This window comes from Triticum dicoccoides, chromosome 3B (genome assembly GCF_002162155.2).
Source record: "Triticum dicoccoides isolate Atlit2015 ecotype Zavitan chromosome 3B, WEW_v2.0, whole genome shotgun sequence".
Lineage (NCBI taxonomy): Eukaryota > Viridiplantae > Streptophyta > Magnoliopsida > Poales > Poaceae > Triticum > Triticum dicoccoides.
In genome coordinates this window covers 268,720,132-268,727,554 of record NC_041385.1, presented here as the reverse complement: position 1 = coordinate 268,727,554, position 7,423 = coordinate 268,720,132, and positions in this window count along the sequence as shown.

Below are 7,423 nucleotides of genomic sequence, written 5' to 3'. Positions count from 1 at the left end.
CTAGCTTGAGGATAATTCCCATGTGTCCTCAGGAGCGCTTTTCTCATTATAAGAAATTGTCCAGGATTGTACTTTGCTACAAAAAGTATTGGGCCACCTTGCTGCACTTTATTTACTTTCATTGCTTGTTACTCGTTACAATTTATCTTATCACAAAACTATCTGTTACCTACAATTTCAGTGCTTGCAGAGAAAACCTTACTGAAAACCGCTTGTCATTTCCTTCTACTCCTCGTTGGGTTCGGCAATCTTACTTATCGAAAGGACTACGATAGATACCCTATACTTGTGGGTCATCAAGACTCTTTTCTGGCGCCATTGTCGGGGAGTGTAGCGCCTGTGGTGAGTGGAACTTGGTAAGGAAACATTTATATAGTGTGCTGAAATTTTCTGTCACTTGTTACTATGGAAATTAATCCTTTGAGGGGCTTGTTTGGGGTATCTTCACCCCGACCATAAGAGCAAAGAGTTGCTCCTCAACCTACTGAACCTACTGAAAATATTTACTTTGAGATTCCTTCGGGTATGATAGAGAAACTGCTAGCTAATCCCTTTGCAGGAGATGGAACATTGCATTCCGATTTACACCATATCTTTGTGGATGAAGTTTGTGGATTATTTAAGCTTGCAGGTATTCCCGATGATGTTGTCAAAAGGAAGGTCTTCCCTTTATCTTTGAAGGGAGATGCATTGACATGGTATAGGCTATGTGATGATATGAGATCTTGGAATTATAAACGATTGAAGTTGGAATTTCACCAGAAGTTCTATCCTATGCATCTTGTTCATCGTGGTCGTAATTACATATATAATTTCTGGCCTCGCGAAGGAGAAAGCATCACTCAAGCTTGGGGGAGGCTTAAGTCAATGTTATATTCATGCCCCAATCATGAGCTCTCCAGAGAATTGATTATTCAAAAAATTTATGCTCGTCTTTCTCCCAATGATCGCGACATGCTTGATACTTCCTGTGCTGGTTCTTATATGCTGAAGCCTATTGAATTCAAATGGGACTTATTGGAAATAATTAAACGCAACTCTGAAGATTGGGGTTCCGACGATGGTAAGGAGTCAGGTATGACACCTAAGTTTGATTGTGTTAAATCTTTTATGGATACTGATGCTTTTTGTGGATTTAGCGCTAAGTATGGACTTGACTCTGAGATAGTAGCTTCTTTCTGTGAATCTTTTGCTAATCACATTGATCTCCCTAAGGAGAAGTGGTTTAAATATGGTCCTCCCGTTGAATTAAAAGTAGTTGTATCTATTACAGTTGAAAAAAGACTGTCACTTATAGTGATCCTGTTGTTCCTACTACTTATGTTGAGAAACCTCCTTTTCCTCTTAGGATAAAGCATCATGCTAAAACTTCAACTGTTGTTCATAAGAGTAATACTAGGACTTACACACCTCCTGAGCAAATTAAAGTTGGACCTAGTATTGCTATGGTTAAAGATCTCTTGGTTGATGATATTGATGGGCATGTTATTTATTTCTGTGAACAGGCTGCTAACATTGTTAGACCTGATGCTAAGATACATAGACCTGTTGTAGGCATGCCTGTTATTTCTGTTAAGATAGGAGATCATTGTTATCATGGCTTATGTGATATGGGTGCTAGTGCTAGTGCAATACCCTATGACTTATATAAAGAAATTATGCAAGATATTGCACCCGTTGAATTGTAAGGTATTGATGTTACTATCAAGCTTGCCAATAGAGATACCATTTCACCAATTGGGATTGTTAGAGATGTTGAAGTCTTGTGTGGGAAGGTAAAATATCCTGCTGATTTTCTTGTTCTTAGTTCCCCACAAGATGATTTTTTGTCCCATTATTTTTGGTAGACCCTTCTTGAATACTGTTAATGCTAAGATTGATTGTGAAAAGGATACTGTTATAATTGTCTTAGAGGGTATGTCTCGTGAGTTTAATTTTGCTAAGTTTTGTAGACAACCTCGTGATAGAGAATCACCTAGTAAGGACGAGATTATTGGTCTTGCTTCTATTGCCGTGCCTCCTACTGATCCGTTAGAACAATATTTGCTAGACCATGAAAATGATATGTTTATGAATGAAAGAAGGGAAATAGATAAAGTGTTCCTTCAACAGGAACCTATTCTGAAACACAACCTACCCGTTGAAATTCTAGGGGATCCCCCTCCACCCAAGGGTGATCCCGTGTTTGAACTCAAACCATTACCTGATAATCTTAAGTATGCTTATCTTGATGAAAAGAAAATATATCCTGTTATTATTAGTGCTAACCTTTTAGAGCAAGAAGAAGAACGATTATTGAAAACTCTGAAGAAGCACCGTGTTGCTATTGGATATACTCTGGATGATCTCAAGGGCATTAGTCCCATGTTATGCCAACAAAAAATTAATTTGGAGGACGATGCCAAACCAGTTAGAGATCCTCAACGATGATTGAATCCTAAGATGAAAGAAGTGGTAAGAAAGGAGATACTAAAGCTCCTTGAGGCAGGTATAATTTATCCCGTTGCTGATAGTGATTGGGTAAGCCCTGTCCATTGTGTTCCTAAAAAGGGAGGTATTACTGTCATTCCTAATGATAAAGATGAATTGATCCCGCAAAGAATTATTACAGGTTATCGGATGGTAATTGATTTCCGTAAATTAAATAAAGCTACTAAGAAAGATCATCACCCTTAACATTTTATCGATCAAATGCTAGAAAGACTATCCAAACACACACATTTCTGCTTTCTAGATGGTTATTCTGGTTTCTCTCAAATACCTGTATCAGCGAAGGACCAATCTAAAACTACTTTTACTTGCCCTTTCGATACTTTTGCTTATAGACGTATGCCTTTTGGTTTATGTAATGCACCTGCTACATTTCAAAGATGCGCGATGGCTATATTCTCTAACTTTTGTGAAAAGATTTGTGAGGTATTCATGGATGATTTCTCCGTTTATGGATCCTCTTTTGATTATTGCTTGAGCAACCTTGATCGAGTTTTGTAGAGATGCGAAGACACTAGTCTCGTCTTTAATTGGGAAAAGTGCCACTTTATGGTTAATGAAGGCATTGTCTTGGGGCATAAGATTTCCGAGAGAGGTACTGAAGTTGATAAAGCCAAAGTTGATGGTATTGAAAAGATGCCATGTCCCAAGGACATAAAAGGTATGAGAAGTTTCCTTGGTCATGCCAATTTTTATAGGAGGTTCATTAAGGACTTCTCTAAAATCTCTAAGCCTCTGACTAATTTATTGCAAAAAGATATTCCTTTTGTCTTTGATGATGATTGTGTAGAAGCATTTGAAATACTTAAGAAAGCTTTCATCACTGCACCTATTATTCAGCCACCTGATTGGAATTTACCCTTTGAAATTATGTGTGATGCTAGTGATTATGTTGTAGGTGATCTTCCAGGGCAAAGAGTTGATAAGAAATTGAATGTTATCCAGTATGCTAGTAAGACTCTTGATACTGCCCAGAGAAATTATGCTACTACTGAAAAAGAGTTTTTAGCAGTTGTGTTTGCTTGTGATAAGTTTAGATCTTATATTGTTGATTCCAAAGTTACTATTCACACTGATCATGCTGCTATTAAATATCTTATGAGAAGAAAGATGCTAAGGCTAGACTTATTAGACGGGTTCTCTTGCTCCAAGAATTTGACTTGCATATTATTGATAGAAAGGGAGCTGAGAACCCCGTTGCAGACAACTTCTCTAGGTTAGAGAATGTTCTTGATGACCCACTGCCTATTGATGATAGCTTTTCGGATGAACAATTAGCGGTCGTTAATGCTTCTCGTACTGCTCCTTGGTATGCTGATTATGCTAATTACATTGTTGCTAAATTTATACCACCTAGTTTCACATACCAGCAAAAGAAACAGTTCTTTTATGATTTGAGACATTACTTCTAGGATGACCCACACCTTTATAAAGAAGGAGTAGATGGTGTTATTAGACATTGTCTACCTGAGCACGAACAGGAACAGATCCTACGCAAGTGTCACTCTGAATCATATTGAGGACACCACGCTAGAGATAGAACTGCACATAAGGTATTGCAATCTGGTTTTTATTGGCCTACTCTCTTCAAAGATGCTCGTAAGTTTGTCTTATCTTGTGATGAATGTCAAAGAATTGGTAATATTAGTAGACGTCAAGAAATGCCTATGAATTATTCTCTTGTTATTGCACCATTTGATGTTTGGGCCTTTGATTATATGGTACCTTCTCCTGCCTCTAATGGTTATACACATATTTTAGTTGCTGTTGATTACGTTACTAAGTGGGTAGAAGCTATTCCAACTAGTAGTGCTGATCATAACACCTCTATTAATATGCTTAAAGAAGTTATTTTTCCAAGGTTTGGAGTCCCTAGATATCTTATGACTGATGGTGGTTCACATTTTATTCATGGTGCTTTCCGTAAGATGCTTGCTAAGTATGATGTTAATCATAGAATCGCTTCTCCTTATCACCCGCAGTCTAGTGGTCAAGTAGAGTTGAGCAATAGAGAGCTCAAATTAATTTTGCAAAAGACTGTGAATAGATCTAGAAAGAACTGGTCCAAAAAACTTGACGATGCATTACGGGCCTATAGAACTGCATACAAAAATCCTATGGGTATGTCTCCGTATAAAATGGTTTACGGAAAAGCTTGTCACTTACCTCTTGAACTTGAACATAAAGTATATTGGGCTATTAAAGAGCTCAACTATGATTTCAAACTTGCCGGTGAGAAGAGGTTATTTGATATCCGCTCACTTGATGAATGGAGAACCCAAGCCTATGAGAATGCCAAGCTATTCAAAGAAAAAGTCAAACGCTGGCATGATAAAAGGATACAAAAGCGTGAGTTTAACGTAGGTGATTATGTGTTATTATTCAACTCTCGTTTAAGATTTTTTGCAGGAAAACTTCTCTCTAAATGGGAAGGTCCTTACGTTATCGAGGAGGTCTATAGTTCTAGTGCCATAAAAATCAACAACTTCGAAGGCACAAGTCCGAGGGTGGTGAACGGTCAAAGAATTAAACATTATATCTCAGGTAATCCTATATATGTTGAAACTAATATTGTTGAGACGTAACCCCGGAGGAATACATAAGGGTCACTTTCCAGAATGTTCCAGACTCCAAAAAGGAACAGGTATGTGGTACGGTAAGTAAACCGACTCCAAAACAATTCTAATGGCAATTTTTATCCGTTTTGGAATATTTAAGAATTTTACAAAGAAAGAAGTAGTCCGGGAAGGACACGAGGCCTCCACGAGGGTGGAGGGCGCGCCCCCTGTCTCCTGGCCACCTCGTGTGCCTATCGGACTCTGTTTTCTTGCACGTTACGTATTTTGGTCGGTGAAAATTCATTATAAAATCTCTCGAAGGCTTTGACCACCGTATCACGCAAATAAATTCTGTTTTTGCTTCGAGCTGTTTTTCTGACAGATCTAGAGCATCATGACGTCTCCAAGCGCTCCCATGGACAAGTTTTTCGAGAGGGTTATCAACCCCTATCTCGTGGAGGTGCTGCAACACCCTCAAACCATTGAGATGCGTGAGGGGTGCTGCACATCCGCGACATGGAGGGACCAAGGCGTACCGGAAGCTTGGAGACAAAGCTCGAAGCCATGGAGCAACAAGTCTTCAAGTGCCAAGGGATGGTGGAGCGTGGACTCAACGCCAACCAAATGATGATTACAGAGTTCACCAACAACCACAAGCTAGATGCCAAGATTTAAGGATCCCGGAGACTCTATCATCCTTCTACGTTGGTGAGCCTATGCCTTAGAGGATGGACGACAAGCCTACATCATCAACAACTCCTACTTCACGACCTCCGAGGACATAATCACATGGGTATGGGCACTTCCCTTGGCAACTGCCAAGCTTGGGGGACGTGCCCCAGTATCGTATCACCATCAGACTCCTATCTTTTCCGTTTTATTTAGTTCGATCCTTTTAGTAGTATCTTGATCTAGCAGATTGAAGTTTTAGTATCAATTAGTTTTGAGTTTTGCTTTGTGATCTCTTTGTGTAATCGAGTCCATGAGCTATCTATAATAAAGATTAGTGTTGAGTCAAGGGCTTTGCTATCTTGCTATGATCTTGAGGAAGTAGAAAGAACAAAAAGAATAAAAGAGTTCATATTGATCTTATGGATAGTACTGACTTCACACATAGAAAGTATGAGGCATAAAAGTTGTTGAGAGTTGACAACCGCAGTTTTGGTCAACGTTGCAATTAATAGAAAGTAATAAGGAAAGAGAGGTTCACATATAAATATATTATCTTGGACATCTTTTATGATTGTGAAGCACTCATTAAGTATGACATGCTAAAAGAGTTGATGTTGAACAAGGAAGAAAACGTAATGGTTTGTGTTTTCTCACATCTCGGTTAAAGTATATTGTCATTGACCTTCCAAACATGTTGAGCTTGCCTTTCCCCCTCATGCTAGCCAAATTCCTTGCACCAAGTAAAGATACTACTTGTGCTTCCAAATATCCTTAAACCCAGTTTTGCCATGAGAGTCCACCATACCTACCTATGGATTGAGTAAGATCCTTCAAGTAAGTTGTTATGTTGCAGGCAATAAAAATTGCTCTCTAAATATGTATGACTTATTAGTGCAGAGAAAATAAGCTTTATATGATCTTGTTGTGGAAGTAATAAAAGCGACGGACTGCATAATAAAGGTCCATATACAAGTGGCAATATAAAGTGACGTTCTATTGCATTAAGATTTTATGCATCCAACCCTAAAAGCACATGACAACCTCTGCTTCCCTCTGCAAAGGGCCTATCTTTTACTTTATGTTTTTACTTTATGCTTGAGTCAAGGTGATCTTCACCTTTCCCTTTTTCATTTTATCCTTTGGCAAGCTCCTCGTGTTTGAAAGATCATAATATATATATCCAATTGGATGTAAGTTAGCATGAACTATTATTGTTGACGTCACCTAAAGGTGAATACGTTGGGAGGCAACACATTAAGCCCCTATCTTTCTCAATGTTCGGCTAAAACTCCATAACCACAAGTATTGTGTGAGTGTTAGCAATTGTAGAAGACTACATGACAGTTGAGTTTGTGGTCTTGCTGAAAAGCTCTATTCTTGACTCTTTCTGATGTTATGATAAATTGCAACTGCTTCAATGACTGAGATTATAATTTGTTAGTTCCCAATGAAGTTTCTGAACCATACTTGACATTGTGAATTGATCGTTACTTGAGCATAAGAAATCATATGACAAAATCTATATATGTTTTTGTTATAAGAATGATCATGATGCCCTCATGTCCGTATTTTATTTTTATCGGCACCTCTATCTCTAAACATGTGGGCATATTTTTCGATAGCGGCTTCCGCTTGAGGACAAGCGAGGTCTAAGCTTGGGCGAGTTGTCGGGGAAACTGATCCACGAACACCTATGGGGCCGG